Here is a 20,812-nt window from a genome sequence, read left to right on the forward strand (position 1 = left end):
GATATGTTTACATGTATGTATATACATTTTACTATATTCGGATTTTATTTTGTTGTTAGTTTGAATGTTGTTGTTTTGAATATGTCTGTTTTTATATTTTGTTTTTCCTTAAGAACAATGGCAGGACACGAACCTCTCTATTTGTTTTGCAAATTTGAATTCTAAAATTTTGACCTGATTTCAGGTAATCTGATCTACTGCAAAGTATGAGTGCCCAATTCAAAGCCTGTTTACTAGCATTACATGCATTTTATTAGTTTATTTTGGTAATTTGGTGAAATTTAGTATTTCATTTTAACTTTGGGTCGTGCCTCTGTAATTGTTTTGCAGGGTATATCTTCTTTTCCATCTAACCTTCTTCCTAATAACTGGTTTCTTTTTTTATTGAACTATTTATATACTAATTTGGTCAATCTTCCATTATTTTTCAACTGATATATTTATTCCATGATTTTTGTTTTTATTCTGACACAAAGATGAAAAATAAGACCACCCTTAGAAAACACAGTCGTAACTATAAAACCGAAACCTTAAGATTTATAAAACAGTGACATTTAGTGATATCAAACAGATATCAAAATTTCCATACTCAAATAAACCTTCTGGTTAGAATGGGCTGCAAAACTAAGAGTTCTATAAAAACTGACATTTCATGAAATTATTTTTGATAGCAAAACACTAGGGGATCGTGGTGAAAAATATACTACAATTGTATATAAGTATATACAAAATGTGACTAATGATAAAAATTGTACCCTTAGTATATTTTAATTCAGTGATAAACCTTTAATTTTTCATTTTATCTTTTGTTTCAGGCAAAACTATAGAAGCAAAAGAAATGTGGAAGGAGGAAATTATGTAGGATATTTTTTAACCCAAGTGAGATCTGTTCATATTTCTGACCTGCTTAAATGTATTTCATCAGGTGGCTAAAATCTAAAACGTCTTTTTAAAATGTGAATTGATCCTTAAAGAATACCATGTTAAGAGGAGAAAATAAGCATGAAATTACATCATTACTTTATTGAAGTATGCATTTTACCTTGTGCTATCTTCATGCTTTATTTTTAAAAGCAAAAACAAAAAAAAAAACATAAAACTTCATGATGTATTCAGTGATAAAAGGACAATTCCTTAAGAGTACGATGTTACTCTCTATGAATTCTCATTAGGACTAAGCACTTCTTTAGCAAGGAATTCAGTATGCTCCTTATCAAAGTATTAGTGCAATTTTATATAGCAACTTTGTTCCCTTTTGAATTATTTGTTAAGTGCTTAAACTTGTTTCCTCTTATTAAACTTTATCTGATTCTTTCCTACTTAGTACTTCTGAAGTAAATTTGAAAAATACCTTAATGCTTTTAATTCAACACCTCAGTGTATAAACATGTAATCATTAACAAAATAGAATTTCCAACTATACATAATCCAAGTTGTATCATATCAAAACTCCTAGTTTTCAGGGAATAGTAGTGATTCAACAATTCTTCAAAGATATAGAGTATTTAGCTAACAACCTTATATCTCTAGTCTTAGGCAATTGAAAAATTTTAGTCTAAATCAAACAGAAAAATGTTTCCTCCCTGCTCATTAATATGTGAATTTTAATATTTGTGTGAGCCATTATCACAAATTATATATATGCAATAAACATATTGCATATATGGGCAACTACAACAACTACTACAAAAAATATGTTTGTGTTCTACATTAAAAGTCTAGAAAAAAACTTTTCTGGATTATTATAATATAATAATTTCAAAATTATAATATAAATGTCTACAGCATAATATTACAATAATCTAGAAAATATATTATTTATGGATTCTTAAAAGTAGAACATGAACACATTTTTGCAGTATTTGCACAAATAACTGTTAAGTCTTGATTTGAACACCTATAACCTACATTATTTCATCTTCTAAAAGGTCTATATTAAAAAAATCACATGAGACTTATTACAGTTTTTGTTGATATAATTTTATAACTGTCATTATGCTTCTCGTTTAAAAAGCATATTTCCTCTTGAAGACAAGTAAATGTCTGCATTTTATTAACTGTGCAATTTATTAATTTTAAAACATCATCGAATAAACAATATTATTTTATCTGATTTGGAAAAAGCAGAATAGAAAAACAATTTCTAAGTAAGCAATTGCATTGTGCTCCTATCTTACTTTAAGGCAGTGCCTATAAATATGAGTTTTGTAGAATCCTGTTCTCTAAAATGAATGAAAGGGAGGGGAACTGGAACAGGGGAGAAGGGGGAGGAAGTGAATGAGTTAGTGAGGGAGGGAGAAATTTTACTTTTAAATAGTTAAAAATTATGCATAATATGTCTTTATTTTCAAACTTATTTTCAATATACCTTTCCATTTGAAGGGCTCTAAATAATATAAAACAACTCTGGTATTTTTACAATATCCTTCTAGTGTAGATGACAATTGTTTTATATCACTTAGCCATATTATTCCAAATTCATTTGGTCATTGAGCTTAATCAGAATTAAAAAAAGAAAAAGAAAAAAAGATGATGGAATTTAAAAAATGACCAAGAACGATGACTTGGATTAGATTTATTAGTTGTTTTCACTTCTGTTCATCCAAAGCCAGGAAGAGCCATGCAAAAGCTGATTAATGAGAGAAGTTGAAATGGGAAGGATGCAACCCTGAGATACAAGTATGTGTAGATTTGGAGACTGGGTGGTAGGTGATGAGGAAATTGGTATAGGAGTCTAGACAATGGTGACTCACTATATGCAGCAGAGAAGTAATTCAACTGTCTCTTGCAATAACATAGGAAACAGGAAACATACTTAATGATTTCTGGATTTGGGTGAAATCTTTCCAAAGAAGAATGTTGATTGCTGAAATTTTCTGTTACTAGAAAAAAAAAATAGAAGCTCACAAGAACTGGCTAGAAGGCAAGAGAATTGTGAAAGAATATAGACAACCTAGGAATTCGAGGACAAGGTGATTTGAGAAATGAAATGTTTTCTCAAAAACTTAGAGCTGTAGTTATTAAAATATAGTTTCAGGCCAAAGACAAATGACGGATGTGTTAAAATTTAAGGAATAATTTGTTAACTACCATTGTAAGAGACTGTTAACAGTAAGGCCTGCCGCTTTACGGTTAAGATAGGGTTAACAGCCCTGGCAGCCCTGGGCTCAAGTTAGCATGAGAACTGTTACTTTAAAGTCAGAGTAAGATTAACAGCCTTGAGTTTAAAACAACCTAATGGCCTAATTGTTAGTTCCAGGAGTTCCAGGATGTGGACATAGAGACCAGATGTTTTATCTCCTGATATGGAAGCTTTTGTAGCGTATCTATTGTAAACTCTTTGAAGCATAGCACAATCTGCACTCCCTAAGACTTTAGAAGTTACAGAATGTCTTAGTTATGTGAGAATTGAAGTTCATATTGTACTCCCTAAGACTTTAGTAATTACTAAGAACTGCTATAAAAACCCTTAGCTTTGTAGGCTAGGGGTCCTTGTTAAAACCCACTGCGTAGGCAGAGACGGGGGCCCCAGCTAGCTGGAAATAAACCTCGCTGTGTGACTTGCATTATCAAGTGTGTCTCTGTCTTTCTGAGGGGTGAAAGATTCCCGGACTTAACACCATTAACTCCTTTCAGCTGGAGGAAATGCACCTAGGAAAAAAACACTAAGGGTATGGTCAGATGGCCACCTGATAAGATCAAAGTGTCTGTAATTATGTCTAGCCAGAGGGGCATGGGTTGTAAATTATTCTTCCATCATGCATCTGAAGGTAAAAGAGCATATGGTATCTTGTATATGGGATTACTGAATAGTAAATAGATGTCAATCTAATCTTTGTAGGTTATCTGTCTTTTATTTTGATGCATCTTAATCATTTCTCTCTTAGATAAACAGAAGGTTCACTAACAGCTTCAGATGTAAAAGTTATGTTATTGTTGTATTCTCTGCCCACCCACATTTTAAAATCATACTGCACTTCTCATGTCTTTTTATCTGAAAACAATTCTATTTCCTTAATTGTTGGAAATATTCTGCCCTTTTTTTCAATTGCCTTTTCCCCTGTATGTTCTCCATGGTGCTTCAATCAGAAAGGATTTGGGAAACTGTGTATCCATAATCCACGTATCTTTCCTTCTCTTTCTTCCTTCCTTCCTTCCTTCCTTCCTTCCTTCCTTCCTTCCTTCCTTCCTTCCTTCCTTCCTTCCTTTCTTTCTACTTCTTTGCTTATTCTATGTTTTCTGAAAATTTTTCAATGAACTTTCATCTCACTTATATTGCTTCAACTCTGTATAGATGATTATTAGAGATTTTGTTGTATGCATTATAATAACCATATGTCATTCCATTTTCCAAACCTTTATTTTATAATATAAATATATATGAACATTGTTTTATAATAAATCACATGTGAGCAATAAAAATGAGAATTTGAACCCTAGCAAAAATAATTTAGCATACTAATATTTTATTTCACTTTTCTCATATAGATTCAGAAGTCACTGGCATCCTTAAATATAAGCTAATTATTTAATATTAATATTTGTTTCTGGTAATTTTAATGACTAACACATTTAAATAGATCATTCATCTTAATGCTTTATTCAAAGAAAGGCAATTAAGTTTTCTATTTTGTCAGATTTCTGTAATTTAAATATCAGATTCATGTTAATTGTTAAATCTCTCTAAAGTTTTAGACCAAATCTTTCTATGGCCATTGACTATTATTTATAGTAGAATAACAGCAACAAGAACAACAACAACACACATACACACATGCACACTTTAAGGGATTCAATAAACTATTGGTCAATATTTGGCCATACCCCTAATGTTAAGATATGAAGATAAGTACATTAGATTTTTGCTATAGACATCTGGGACTGTGTTGGAAGTATATACTTTTAGGACTCACCACATATTTAGTGAATCAGAATCTTTTAACATGACTCATTTGTACAAAAACTTTGAGAGACTTTGTACTAGAGGACTTCTATAACGAAAATCTTTGTGAGGCAGGTTAATCAGCATGACTTCAGGCAGTCAGGAATTCCCTGGTAGAATGGACAAGGACAGTCATATCTTCAAGACCGTAGCCCTGCGAAACATCATTAGCACAGGATAGCTGGTTTGTTTCAAAAAGCCCTCTCAAAAGCCTCCTCAAGGCTGAGAATTTGATAAAACTGTACCAGTAGACGTCAGCTTTTCTCCTTAGATATACAAGAAAAAGTATAAAAATAGAAATCTTTGCTTTAGCTGGTGGGCATCCCAGTTTCGGGTACCCCCTCCCGCTCAGGAGGTGTAACTCTTTGCTTTAATGAACTATCCTCTTCTGCAACCTCTGGCCTCTCTGGTTCATGCCTCCAATCTTCAGTTTCATGAGACTATGATACTCATGCTCACACACACACATCAGAAATCTTACATCATTAATTGGGGGCTCGTCTGGGATTGAAAGAGAGGTAAGCACATTGCTTCTGTTACCACTGGCCTGGCTTCAGGCTTCCATTTTCATGACTCTCTCAACAAAATTGGGCCTTCATCAGCCATTTAAAAGTGAATAGCGTGCTGCCAATCTATAAGACATGGAGGACAGGCTTTGCAGGAGGTCTCTGATCAATTCCCTCCTTAGCTGAGCTGAAGGGATGTTGGCCTTAGTCCAAATGCCTTTTCTCTTGCTTTTTCTCTTGTGAGGAGGGGAGCTCAAAGATGACCCGAGGTTGGGGAGAATGACTCGTGGCAGCAATTGAAGGGCTCTGGCCACAGCTACTCTGCAGTGGGTCCTGAAAGCTTCCTGGGTCTTCCCCCAGCCTGCCTGCCTGGTAGGGTGCAATTTGGAGGCTCTCCCTCCCCCTCTCTACTACTTTCACCTATTCCCCTGATGCCTTTTTACCTTTCTAAGAGGAAGTTGAATACTGGCACGTGGCCAGGATTATGGGCCTTTGCAGACAACTGAGGGGCACTTAGTCATGGCTACTCTGCAGTGGATCTCAACGGTCTCATCTGTCTCTTCCTAGCCCGACTGCCCATAAGGGTGCAAATGAATGACTGCTCCAGCTATACTGCTCTTTTCATCCTGTCACCATATCTCCTCAGCTCTTGAAACACTTGTTGAGGGTCTCTTCTCTGTGAGACCTCCTCAATGCTCTCCACCAGCCTCAAAACATCTTAAGGTAAGAACATGGACATCTGTTTCTATAGAACATCCCTTGTGACTTAGGATAAAATTTACTGACATCTGGCATACCCTCTCATATCATCCTATTGGGATCGCCTCCAAGTTTTAAAACACAAGTGGAGATGTCCTGACATTCACACCCAACATCTCTGTTGTTTTCGTAACCTTCCCACCCATTGCCAATTTTCCAATAAATTTCTAGTGGCCCAAGTCCATCTGGGATGCCACCTCTGGTGTCGCTAATATCTCACAGCTTTCCTTTCACACTTTGTTTTCGCCAACCATCAAGCAAAGTCCTTTGGGAGAACGGCTATATTCTAGAGTCACTTTTCCTTAAGGAAATTGCCTTGTCCAAAGACTTTTGGGGCTTGATGTCTCTTTCTGTCCCACCTCACATATTGGAAAACATGGACTCCCTCCACCATCTTTCATCCAAGCAATGTACCTTCTTTACAGGCCTTGAGCATATACTCCCTCCTTAACCATCTCTATTTGGAAGGCTGTTATTATATTGAGCGTGCCATCAATATTCGAGACACCCAGAGTCGGGCCATACACCCCTCTACTTTAAAACACCTCATTATCAGCCACTGCCTTTATCAGCCTATGAGCCAGTGCCAGACATCCAGGCAGAGACACCCACGGATTTGGGTAGGCACTCACTGGGGACACAGACTGGGCAGCCTAGGTAAGCACAACAAACCCTGGCACGCCGTGTCTCCTCACACGTCTCAGAACCAGTCGTGCAGTCTTCTTAGCTCAGGTCCCTAGGGGACACCCTAGACAGGTTCATTGGGAGATGAGTTGCAAAAGTATGCCTTTCTTTTCTCACTCCCTTCCAGATATGCTATCAGCCTGAGTGTGCCTTCACACCCCTGAACTGCATCTTGAAACATTGGGACAAATTTGACCCTCAGACTGTGAAGAACTGGTGCCTACTCTTCTTTTGTTCCACGATTTAGCCTCAATACAAATTAGAAGATGGGGAAACTTGGCCTTCAGAGGGAAGTATTAACTACAATACTATCATGCAATTAGATCTGGTTTGCAGACAGGAAGGCAAATAGTCAGAAGTTCCATATGTTCAGGCTTTTCTCACTCTAAGTGACAACACAGACCTCTGCCAAAAGTGTAAGTTTGATCCAGCTCTTTTGGCTGTGATTTCTTGTCACCTTCCTATAAAGGAGACCCATTCAAAGGAAACTTCAACAGGGCCTTCCTTTACAGAGGAGGTCCCCTCAGTAGACACTCAGTCGGAGGACCATCCCAAGACTCTATACTCTGCCTTTCCTCCTGAGCTGGCTCCTGCCCCAGCTCCCTCTAGTTGTCCTATCCACAATAGGATCCTGATATAGCCATAGGAAATTGGCAGAGAAAATGCTTTGTGACATGAATTTTAGAGGGACTGAGGAGGACTAGGACCAAAACCATCAATTGTTCAAAGCTATCTACTATTAACCAGAATTCAGAAGAATATCCCTCAGCCTTTCTCAGAAGGCTCAGGGAAGCCTTAATTAAATACACTCTTATAAGGCCAGACCCCCTCGGAGGGGAAATTCTTCTAAAAGACAAATTTATAACACAGGCTGCACCAGATATCTGCAGGAAATTACAAACATTGGCTATTGTCCCTTGGACCAATTATTTAAGGAAGCCAACACCATCTTTTTCAATTGGGACTAGGGGAAAGCCCAGGACAAGAAGAGAAAAAATAAGAAAGAAGACAGAAGTATACGTGGCTATCTTATAGGCTACAACCCAACAGGTTATCCTGGGGAAATCCGACTGCCACCATTGCAGGCAGTCTGGTCACTGGTGCAAGGAATGCCCATGGAGACTGGAGCCAATCCGGAGACCTCCATGATCCTGTCCCATCTACAAAAGGGATCACTAGAAGTCAGACTGCCCCCAGAGGCCTCCATCCCCAAGGCCAGACTCGTCCAGCCAGATTCCCGCATGGGACTGAGGGTGCCTGGGGCTTCTAACAGTGTCTCCTTCGTCCTGTCTAACCATCAGGACTCCCGAGACCCGGGTAACCCCAGAAGTGGAAGGAAAATCTATTAATTTCCTTCTAGACATAGGAGCCACCTTCTCCAGCCTCCTTTCCAACCCAGGGACCCTCTCCAATTGACATGCTAATGTCCCCAGAGTAATGGGCAAGCCAATTACTAAATATTTCTCCCAGCCCTTAGGCTGCATATGGGGTTACCTAATGTTCTCCCATTCTTTCTTAATCATGCCAGAAAGGCCTACCCCACTATTGGGAAGGGACGTTATAACTGAGATGGGAACTATTATTCTGTAGTTATATATAACAGAGAGAAAAGGAATGGCTTTAGGAGCCCTAACACAATCCAGAGGACCCTCACAACAACCAGAGTGCTATCTAAGTAAGGAACTAGACCTCATAGCACGTGGCTGGCCAGCCCACCTCCGGGCCATAGTGGTGGCTACTTTCCTAGTTCCCGAAGTCACCAAGCTCACAATGGGTTAAGGCTTAAACGATTTTGCCCCACACCACTTTCAAGGGCTTTAAAATGCTGAAATGGTCACTGGCTTACAGACAGTCGCCTCCTCCGGTATCAGTCCCTCTTATTAGAAGGTCCTGTAATCTAAATACGGACCTGCTCCACCCTCAACCCAGCCACATTCCTCCCTAAGATGGAGGAAGAATTAACTCATAACTACCACTAAGTTTTAATGCTGCTAGAGCAGATTTACAAGAAATACCCCTAGACTATCCAGCTCTTGACAGATGGGAGCTCTTTTATAGAAAATAGCAGGGGCCGGCCAGGTGACTCAGGTGTTTGGAGCACCGTACTTCTAATACCGATGTCGCTGGTTTGATTCCCACATGGGCCAGTGAGCTGCACCCTCTTTAGGTAAGATTGTGAACAATGGCTCTCCCTGGAGCTGGGCTGCCCTGAGCATCCGGAGGTCGGTGTGAGTTGTTGTGTGCTGCTACAGGCTGCTGTGCTACTGTGGGCTGCCAGGAGTGGCTGGTGGCCAGAATGAATAGCCAGCAGCCAGAGAGTGGTCAGCAGCCATCATGAGCAGCCGTCAAGAGCTGCCATGAGCTGCCGTGAGCTGCTGTGAGCGGCCAACTGACAACTGGTGACCAACTGCCTCAGTCAGGGGGAACGCAAAGCTCATAATACCAGCATAGGCCAGGGATCTGTGTTCTACACAACTAGACTGATAAATAATGGCTTGAACAGGAGTGGGAGGATGAGGCGAAAGAAGGGGGAAAAAAAAGAAAATGACATACGTGGTAACTTAAGATTATGGTTTTACTAAGTTGTATTTGATGGTAAAATTTGTTAACTATCTATGTATTTCAAAATAAGGAAATATTAAAATATCAGTTATTGGAGTAGTTTCAGTTTATTTATTTCAAGCTTCTTGTCTCAGAAAATGCTATGTGTTTGAGAACAGACAAACTTAGAGGGACTGGGAAAGTCGTAGAGGGTTTGTGAGAAGTATGTGTTTTCAAGAAAGATATTAGGTATGGAAATACATTTTTGAAGGAACTAAAAGAAAGTACTTTGTCCTAAAGATGGTTATTTTATTAATAAGTCCACTTCTTACTCTGACATTTATAATTAGGGACATGTCAGTTCCCTAGAAGACAGAAACATATTTTCCTTAAAAGTAACAGCTATAATTCTGGCAGAAAATGTGTCAAATTCACCGGTTGTTCTAACAAATGTTTTAATCTTTCAGCCAATATCAGCTTAAACTGCAGCTCTACCACCTCTGCATTATATCATGCTGTTGCCTATAATACATCTCAATTTACAGACCATCTAATGGATGGCTACAATAGCTTAAAAGACACAACAACCTCACCTTGAGTCATTCATCTACTGGGGACATTTAGCTGGAACTCTGGACAAGCCCTAGCTGCTGGTCCCTCTACTCCCCTCCTCAGCCTGAAGTAGCCAGAGTGGTCATTGTCCTTATTCCCTAATGGCAGTTAGGGTTTCATCTTCAGAGGGGGGATTGAAGCAGGTTAATCAGCATGACTTCAGACAGTCAGGAATTCCCTGGTAGAATGGGCAAGGACAGTCATATCTTCAAGGCCGTAGCCCTGGGAAACAACATTAGCACAGGATAGCTGGTTTGTTCCAAAAAGGCCTCTCAAAAGCCTCTTCAAGGGTAAGATTTTGATAAAACTATACCAGTAGACATCAGCTTTTCTCTTTAGATATACAAGGAAAAGTATAAAAACAGAAGTCTTTGCTTTAGCTGGTGAGCATCCCAGTTTTGGGTACCCCCTCCCGCTCGGGAGCTGTAACACTTTGCTTTAATAAACTATCATCTTCTGCAACCTCTCCAGTTCATGCCTCCTTTTCTTCGATTTCATGAGACTATGATCTCGGTGTACACACACACATCAGAAATCCTACATCATTTGTACCTTTGAGCAAAGTGATTCTGACCGACATGAAGACACTTGGTATATAAGCTTTATTTCTTTTGCAGAAATATATTAGTTTTCTAATACTACATGGCAAACCACCCCCAAATTAAATGACTTATCATACTTATCATCTATAAATTTATATAGATGAATTTATGTAAATCTATATACATTTATATAATGTTTATCAGTTGTAAATAAAACATGATAATGATTTGTTTATTCATTATCATCTCATGATTCTGCAGGTCACCAGGGCAGTTCTGATCTGGCTGGACTCACTCATGCTTTCCAGTTAGCTGGTGGGACTTAGCTGCTTTATAATGGCCTTGTTGGGTAGTCAGGATAACTAGGGCTTTCTCCATTCAGTCTCTCATCCATTAGCATACTACCCCGGCTTCTTGACATGATGTTAGTTACAATGTTCGCAAGTGCAGCATGAGATGGTAAACCTCAATATGCAAAAGCTATTCAAGTTTCTACTTGCATTATGTATGTTATATTATTCCACTTGTCAAGACCAAATTCAGTGTTGGAGGGGATTCAGAGAAGTATAGATACAGGCAAGCATTAAATAATTGGGGGCCAATCCTACAATAATCTACCACAGTAATATTATTATGAGATAGAAACAAATTTGAATAAGCAAAAAGTGGGAAGAAAATGTATCCTAACCAAAACTCTCTATAATCTCTAAAAAATGTCTTTGTTGCTTAGAAAATCAAAGGAAAGCTAAGTTACTTCTTCACATTCACAACACCTAAAGCTGCTATTTATCTCACCTTTATGCTGTGAAATACATGGGATGATATGGCCCTAAAGGTAGAATCCAATGCAAGTGTAATTGTAAATGTTGTCTTTCCCATTACCTTCACTCCTCTCCTATTTACAGATTGTCAGCAGCAACCTGTGCTGCTCTCTGAATAGAGATTGCATTACTTACATTAAGTTGTATCAGAAGCCAACTCTTCTTTCTTAGAGCTATTTGTTACCAACCTTCATATGTGAAAGACATTGATGAAAATAATAAACATCATGGCTTTCTATTTCGTAAGTTAACCACATACCTGGCGATCAACAAATAGAAATGCAACCTGTGCCTGAATAAAAAGAGATAGCATCAAACACAGCAAGTTCAAACTCTATCAACACAACATGATGCCTTCTTACTTAGAAATGGCCAAATTTTTATTTCTTTTCTTTGGTTGCTGTTTAATTCATTGAAGACTTAACACACACACACACACACACACACACACACACACACACAGCTGCTCTCTTATGGCCATATCAGCAACAAAATCAATGAGAAAGAAAAGAATAATCGAGAAAAACATAGATAAATTTAGTTTCAGTTCTCAGGTGCACACAATTGTTCCCCGAGGCCACAAGGACATACCTATGAACTGGCACAAACCTGCCCATGACATCTGCTGTTTTCCAAAGCAGCTGCCTTGTCTATTGCAAAGTTTCCCATAAACAAAGTAGACCTTGTATTGTCTCTTCTGTTTACAGAAGACTTCTCAGCCTAGGAACAGGTCAAGGAGACACCCACTAACATTCAGTTAAAAAGCCACCTGCTATACAAAGAGTTGAGGCAGAGAGAGAGAGAGAGAGAGAGAGAGAGAGAGAGAGAGAGAAGTTTCACGTTATTATGACAAGTTTCACATTATTAGTGTTTTTCAAGGTCTTTTATGGCACAGCCATTGTGTCATGTTGCTGGTCTTTCTCTTGTGTTAAATGATGTCATTAAGATTTGGAGCAGCAGTTGAAAAGCTCACTATTCTGTTGAGAAAGAATAAAAACTACATTTGATAAGACTTTGTAATGTTATTTAACACAACTAAATTGACTTATCTAAACAAGACTGCAAAAGAAAACCATCTTATTTTATATAATTATCCATGCTTTTTTTTTCTGTAGTCTTTCTATATGGTATTAATATATCTTTAAAATATAAAGGTTTCCCTTATTCAATATTTCATGTTAGTATATGTGAGTGTGTATGTATGTGTTTTTACTTTCCCTTAACCTACAGGGATTTGGAAAATGGTCTTCTGGAAAGAGGTTAGAGTAAACCAGAAATAACCTATTTAGCTTTAGTTCTGCCCAAACAGTCTCTCTCCAAATACTTGAACACTAAGATGCAAATTAAATGAGTTAGGACATAATAAAATAGCAACATGTAAACTCTATATGTATCAGTATTTACCTTCCGTTATTTTCCACTTTTGAATTCTTAGATCAGTACTTTTCAGACATGAGTTAAAAATGTCACTCACCATTTTATACTAGCTGTTGGAGATACCCAGTGAACAAGACAAAGTTCTTGCTACCATGGGTGTTTATGCTAATAAGCCACACAACCGAATTTTAATTCAGTGGTTTGAGAAAAACACCATGAGAAATTCACTTTATATAATATTTTTTTTCTTTCAATAACTCTAAAGGAAACGGTTTTATTGCAATTTGGCCTTACTCAGAGAAAATATTGAGTAGATATTTAATGATAGAACATGTAAATAGTGTAAAACAAACACACCATTCAAATCCAGGGATTTCTAAACATGAAATAGTGCTTGACTAGAAAACCAAGTGTTCCAAAGTTAACTAGAAAGAAACTACACTATAATATATTTGTGTCAACCCTTTGTCAACAAGTACCTGGCTACAGGGATATTCCTTGTTTGCATCAATTTTTCTTACCTATAGTAACAAAATAGAAGTCTTCCATCTCTTTACTATTCACTATATATCTTTTACTCCTAACACTATTCAAAATAAATACAAGTTTTGATTTTTTTAATCCTACATTATCTAGAGTTATGCTTGTTAGAAGTTGCTTAGGAATTAAAAACAAAATAAATAAAAAAATAAAAAGATAATGGCAGTCTTCTCCCAGGTTTGCTTGTTTACTCATCTCTTTTTGGCGTATCATTTCTGAGGACACAATTCTAGTACAAATTTAGTTCCTAGGTATTTTGAATTACTGAGTAAGGACTATAGTAGGAAAAAATGTACACCAACATGGTTCAAACATCTTCTATGCCACAGAATTATTATAATTTAAGTTTGACTAGATTTGTTTATACATATCTAATCAAAGTTAAATCCTATGTCTACAATTACTTGTATAAGAATATTTCCTATTAAGATAATCAGTTATTAAGACATTTTTTGGACATTGCTTATATATATAAGTGTTTGGTTTTTTTTTTTCTTTTTTAGTTAAGTACAAAGAACAGCATTACTGTTGGGAAAATGAGCCTGTCTGCACACCACAGACATTAAGAATGTTTTTATTGACCAAGTTTTCCTTTTTAATATATGACCTTGTTCCTTAATGTTCCTTAATGTTAGGCAAATACTCCATTATGTCAGAACATCAGACAAAATTCAATAAAAGTGTGAAATCCTAATTTTGGAGCAGACTTTCAGAAATTTTACAATCTAATTCCAGTCTCAAAGATAGTAAGAATACATAGTTTAATTTTTTTTAAAAGAATGTCCCTGGATTTATTTTTTATTTTTATTTTTCTACATTTTGTTTTACCTTTATTTTTCTTATAAATTTATAGTATACATTGTTTAATGCATCCTAGTAAATGAATTTGAACTCTTTTTGTAATTATTTAGCATGTTATTTAATTAGATTAGAATGTAAGCATGAACACAATTAAAACAACAACCACAAAAATCCAAAATATCCGTAGTTTAACAAGATAGTGTTTCTTTTATATAAGCATCCAGATAAACTATCTGGGATGGTATGGGTTTCACAGTTTTAGGGACCCAATCTCCTTCTATTTTGTTACTCTGCCAACTTGCAATGATTCTGAGAAATTTAACTTTCATTTTAAGAAGGAATGAGCCCAGCTAACATTGGAGAGTTCTATTACTGTGGTTCAGATAGCACCATCTGCCACTTGGTCACTCAAATATCTACATGCATGCTATCTCCGTACTTCCCTCATTCTCAGTGTTCCATCTAGAAATTATAACTGGGTCACATTCCAGGATGTTGGAATGCTACCTAGTCCTTTCCATCAGGCCTAGATTTTTTCCCTTATATTTCAGTGTCCCATAAAAGGGACAAAATACTTCATTTGCTTCCAACACATTCAATATAGAATACTGCAATAGAAAACACACTCAAAGCAAGTAAAACTCATTTGCAAAAAAGGAAGATAGAAAAACTGCAGCCTTTGTAGCCCACATGCTGCTGATATAGGTTTGGAAGCATAGGAAGCTTTTTTAGGGATGGAAGAATTCCAGATTTTTATAAGACAGAATGTGGTTCCTTTGTCAATACCACTCTTTCAAAAACACTTAGTAAATTTGTGGTTAATTTATTCCTTGTCAGTTAATGCACAAGTAAACCACAAGATTTATTTATTTATTTTTGTTAAGGCCTGATAATTTGTGTGTGTGTGTGTTTTGTTTTTGTTTTTTAAACTTTTTTGGCCACTGTGTTTGTCTTATATATTCCCTCTTTTAAATTAATGCTGAATTTATTGTTAGTACATGAAACAGGAAACTTGAATTGAGCATGGAAGACAATATAATTTTAATGTTTGCCACTGAGATATTCTTATTCTTTGACAGAGAACTTCAAGAGAATACTGCTGCTTTAGTGCTACCCTCATGACAGTGTCAGGGTAGGATACTAAAGCTGGTATTATGAGGTCTGACAATTAAGTTCACAGATTTGCCACTGTGCACTTACATTGGCAGCAGAGTACAAACAACTCTGTAAGGTTTCATATCCTCTGTATATCAGTGTCTCACAGCTGTGTTTGTGTCAATGTGTGGCGGTGTCCTGCTGAGTGTCATTCATTATTGTTGTTGCACATTTTTGTGTGCCGTCGTGAGAATGTCTGAGCTTGAATTAGAGCAACGGACAAACATTACATTTCTTGTTAAACTTGGCAAGGGTGGAAGTGAAATCAGGGACATGTTAGTCCAAGTAATGGGGATACTGCCATGAAGAAAACGGCAGTGTATGAATGGATTAAACGTTTTTCTGAGTTGAGAGAACACATCACTGATGAAGAGAGGTCAGGGTGGCCAGTCATGAGCAGAACTGATGAAAACATTGGAAAAAATTATCGAATTGTGTGTCAAAATCATGGGATGACTGTGAGAACCATAGCAGACCAAGTAAACATTGATAGAGAAACACTTAGGAAAATCTTAACTGAAAATCTTGGCATGAGAAAGATGTGTGCAAAAGTGGTCTTGAAGGAGCTCACCGATGAACAAAAGCAAAGAAGAGTCAAAGTTTGCCAAGACCTTTTGGAGAAGCAAGATGATGTTTTGGAATATGTTATCACTGGTGATTAACCATCGGTGCACCAATACAACCCTGAAACAAAACATCAAAGTGCACAATAGAAGTCAGCCAATTCTCCATGACCAAAAAATTTCTGTCAGTTTAAATTAAAAGTCAAGAAACTAACCATTTTTTGATATCAGAAGGATTATTCATTATAAATTTGTACCAACTGAACAAACAGTTAACTATGTTTATTATTTGGAAGTGCTGAAAAGGCTGTGTGAAAAAGTTAGACAACCTCAACTTTTCACCAACAATTCATAGCTCTTGCATCAGGACAATGCACCAGCTCACATGGCACTGTCTGTGAGAAAGATGTTAGCTGTAATAATTATATTGGATCACCCTCCCTACTCACCTCATATGGCCCCCAATGACTTCTCTGTTTACATCTCAAGGTAAAGGAAATATTGAAAGGAAGACATTTTGATGACATTCAGGACATCAAAGTTAGTACAATGACAGCTCCGATGGCCATTCTAGAAAAAGAGTTCCAAAATTGCTTTGAAGGGTGGACTAGGAGCTGGCATCTGTGCATAGCTTCCCAGGGGTAGTACTTTGAAGGTGACCATAGTGATACTCAGCAATGAGGTATTTAGTACTTTTTCTAGGATGAACTTAATTGTCAGACTTGTATATAATAAAGAAAATTTGAAAAATCCAAAAAAGTAAGCTATTTCAGTAATCCTGACTTAAGGGGTTAATAAGATAGACAGATTATTTAAAAAGTGAGTTTTAGAAGAATTGAGGAACACAATGGACAGCTTTGAATTTATGGACACATATAAAAGTAGGAGTTTTGGTATTTGGGCATTGATCAAGGAAAAATATATGACCAGTAGAGGCAGTAACACATACAAGCTTTAGTGGGTGGCACTTGAGGGAATTGCTGAGGGAAGAAATTCCTTATAGAATGATACTGTCCAAAGATTGATAGCATGGGGGCCACCATACAGAAGGGGACGAACTCTCAGAGGAGAGAGAGGTCTAAGGGGGTGCTGACATGTTTAGGTGACATTGCTAGAAGCATGGTGGGAAGTTTCTGAGTTGGAAATTCAGAGGAACCATAGCAGCTTCATGTTTAGTGGGGTACGTAAAGCGGGTAGGCTCTAAATGGCTAAAAGAATCTTCTTGTTTAGGCTATTTCAAAAAAATTGATGGGCAAAATTTGAATTTGTTTCCTTTGGAATTTTGAGCTAATGATTCTCAGGCTGCTATTAAATCATAGGGGTCAATATTCAGAGACAATCTTTGGCACATTTATTGAACAATAAAATTCTACACTCAACATTAGAGAAGAGAGATTCTCCAGCATGTGCAGGACATTTTTACCAATTGATGTCACTTTCAAATTGCACAGGATCAGTAGTAGCATTTAGAACATATTTTCTCAACAAAATAATGCAGTCTAACGTCAGTATTAAAAGAAAAACTATCCCCATACATTTTATAATTTAGAAACATCTTTTAAAATAAATTTTAGGTCAAACAGGAAATTATGCAGTATTTAGAATTGAATGATATAATTTTACATTTTAAAACACATGGGACATTTCTCTTGGTGATACATTTCTTGGCTCAAAATTAACAAATATGAAAGGCTGATTAGAGATGAAAAAATTATGAAAGAGAAGAAGGTCATAACATGAGGATATACACATATAAAGATGAGAGAATAAAGATCTCAGCGGCACTTGATGAAAATTTGAAAAGAAGATATAAAAGAAAACAATAAATACATATAGGTTACCTCTAGGGCAATTATATATCAATATCACTGTCGATCTCTGGGAGAGGACATAGAGCATGCCTCAGACTTGAAATCCAGTGAGTGAGAATTATCCTCTAGTTCTCATCTACCAATTTACTGAGGGCTGTTTCCAGGGCCATTAACACCCTAACACTTCTGGATACCCTTGTGGGCTGGGCGAATACGTGCTTGGAGGAGAATCACAGAGGATTGTAGTTGGATACCATAAGCAAATACTGAAAAGTTATGCGATGGGAAGATGTCAGTTTGACACTAAGAGGAGACCTATTATAGGAAAACAGACAGAAATAGAGATAAAGAGGAGAGGGAGACAGAGAGATGAAGAGGCCGAAACATACTTATAATACTCCATCTACCGTGGCTAAAAAATGTTTTAAAGTGAATTTATCTGTAATTCAAAGTGAGGTCTTGCTTAGTCTTCTCTCTCCAAATTGAGTGTTCATCCTAATGGTGATCCTCCCCCTAGCTTTGTTCTCTCTCTTGTGGTCTAGAAAGCAGATCCCTCACTGCTTAGCACTAAGGCAGTTCGAACATAAGGACATTAAACACCCACCAAATACCAGTGAATGAGAAAGTGTTACTAATTAACTACATAATCTTCTATAAAATGTAACTTTAAATATTCAAGCACATTTTTTTCTCTCCTCAACCACCCTAATGTTCTTCAGTTCTATCATTTCTACTAAGCATTTTAACATTGCCTTGTCTACTTACCTGATGCCCCTGGGGGATAGTAAACCCGTATTACCTTTTACCTAGAAAATTTAACTACAGTCTTATTTAACCCCACTTATTCCATTCTTTTCCCCCAGTAATTTATCTTAATTGTAGACTGAAAGATGTACATGAACTAATAATAAAATAATAATAAAAGAAATGACACAAATTTTGTACCTTTGCATGCAAGAAATGCTGATCCAAACTCCTTTTTGACTATTCAAACTTCCTCCAGACTCCTGTGAACTATCCTTACCTTACATCTATTTCTAACCTGCCAGGCTACCTTCTTGTGCTAGCCTCCTCTAGAACCCTGCCATGATTTCCTCATATATGAAGATATGATAAAAATAGTATTTGCTTCTTTCAGTTACAGTGATTTAAATACAATAATCTGTAAGTAACTCTATATGACGTACTGATGACTCAATATATTTGACATCATATTAATATTACAGCTCTTTAAAAGTAGATAGTCATTTTTCTTTACATTATTTTCTTTAATGCTTAATACATAGTTCAATGGATGTTCACTGATCAAACAATTAAAGATTAGAGATTGAACAACTGTCAAATTATCCAAGAGAGGAAAATATACATCGGGGCACTGATTTGGAGGGGAAACATTTCATTTGAAATATCAATCCTTGTGTTGGTGCCACTTTAAAGATTTATAGCACCATTTTTAGTGAAGATAATATTTGATCTGCAACTGAAATCTGACAAACTGATTTCTGCCAGTATCAAATTTGCTAATATTTTTTATAACATTGTCATATAAAACTTTCTTCACTCTACTTTGCCTGCATTTAGTGACATATTTTAAATATCAATGATAGCAGCATGAAAGCACTTTCCTTATTTCCTGCAATGCCCAGTGATAAATTATATCCTGTTGAGCTGACTTATTGTTGTCCATCTGTTCTCACTTGTTATATTTCACTCTCATATTTAGGTTAAGGAATTCTAGTTTATTTTGAAATTAATGGTTCAGACTTAGATATAGCTACTGATAAATATGAATTGAGCAACTTATAATTGAACACTCACAATCTAGCATATGTACAAGACATACATATATTAAGAGGTAAATATATACAATTGCAAAAAGAATTACCTCAAGATAACTCATTATTAAATACAAATATAGGTAGTCATAAGGATTTTTTTGGATAAAATAAATACAAGCTATTAGTGTCTTGTATTTATTTGTTCAATATTCATTCTTCACATATATACTGATTACTTATTATAATGTAATATAGTATTGATTAAAATAAGTAAAATTTTGTATTATGATCTACAGTGGTGTGGGTGTGTGTTGCAAGCTTGGTATAGGACTTCATTTCCCAGAGTCCCTTGCAGAAGGGTTCTGGTTTAAAGGGTTCCTTTAGGGCAGTGTTAAGAATTTTGATTTTACTCTCAGTGAAATGAGACCCCGTTTTATGGTTTTAGCCAAAGATATTACACAATGAAATTTACATTTGAAAATATGTTTTTTGAAGAGATTATTTTGAATGATAGGTGTAAAAGCAGGAGAAATTATTAGGAAGCTTGCAGAGGTTGAGGTAAGAAGTAATGTTGGATTGGACTAAGGTAGTAAATGAATATAGAAAAAAAGAGAAGCTCTTGTATAATTTCAGGCTAATTCAACTAGAGTAATATCTCATAACATCACTGAGAACACAAGAAACATTTATTTTTGACATCTTACTCCAATGGATGTCAGTGTAAGCCTGGAGACCCTTTCATATAGTCACTAAGGGACTGAAGTTCTGTTTTGAATTGGGCACCATGGTCTTCCAAAATCTTGGCCTCTTCATAATTAAATAGGGCACGGAGAAAGAAAACATAAAGAGTCTATTTGTTAGTTATATATTTTATTAATGGACACTTCTCCCATTATTCTCTTCTTTCAATTTTTCTTTTAATTTCATAGCCTGGTCTCTTTGTCACTGTTAAGCCACCTCTTCTATACATATATAATTTGCTTATTTATCAGGAACTGTACAAAATTAATTTTCTTGTTCTCAGATGACACTTTCCAGATTTTTCTCCCTCTTAGAGAAAATTGTATACTCTTTGAATACTTCTATATTTGAATATCTAGCTAAAATATAAAATGTTATACAAAAATAGAATTTTGCTAATTTATCCTAGAAAGTGGTTTCTCTTACTTTTATTTTAAAAAAATCAATAGATTGAGAAACTATTGAAAACTGAAAAAAAAATTCAGAGCTCTAACGACCATCCCTTTCTCACCAATAAGAAAAATAATAAGAGTCCAATGATCATTAGTCAAATTCACGAATTACTTGTGCAGAAGATAATTTCTGTCGTATACAAAATAATACCACTAATTTTTCTGGATGTTTGCAGAAAGCAGTTTA

Source organism: Rhinolophus sinicus, linkage group LG02 (assembly GCF_036562045.2).
Source record: "Rhinolophus sinicus isolate RSC01 linkage group LG02, ASM3656204v1, whole genome shotgun sequence".
Classification (NCBI taxonomy): Eukaryota; Metazoa; Chordata; class Mammalia; order Chiroptera; family Rhinolophidae; genus Rhinolophus; species Rhinolophus sinicus.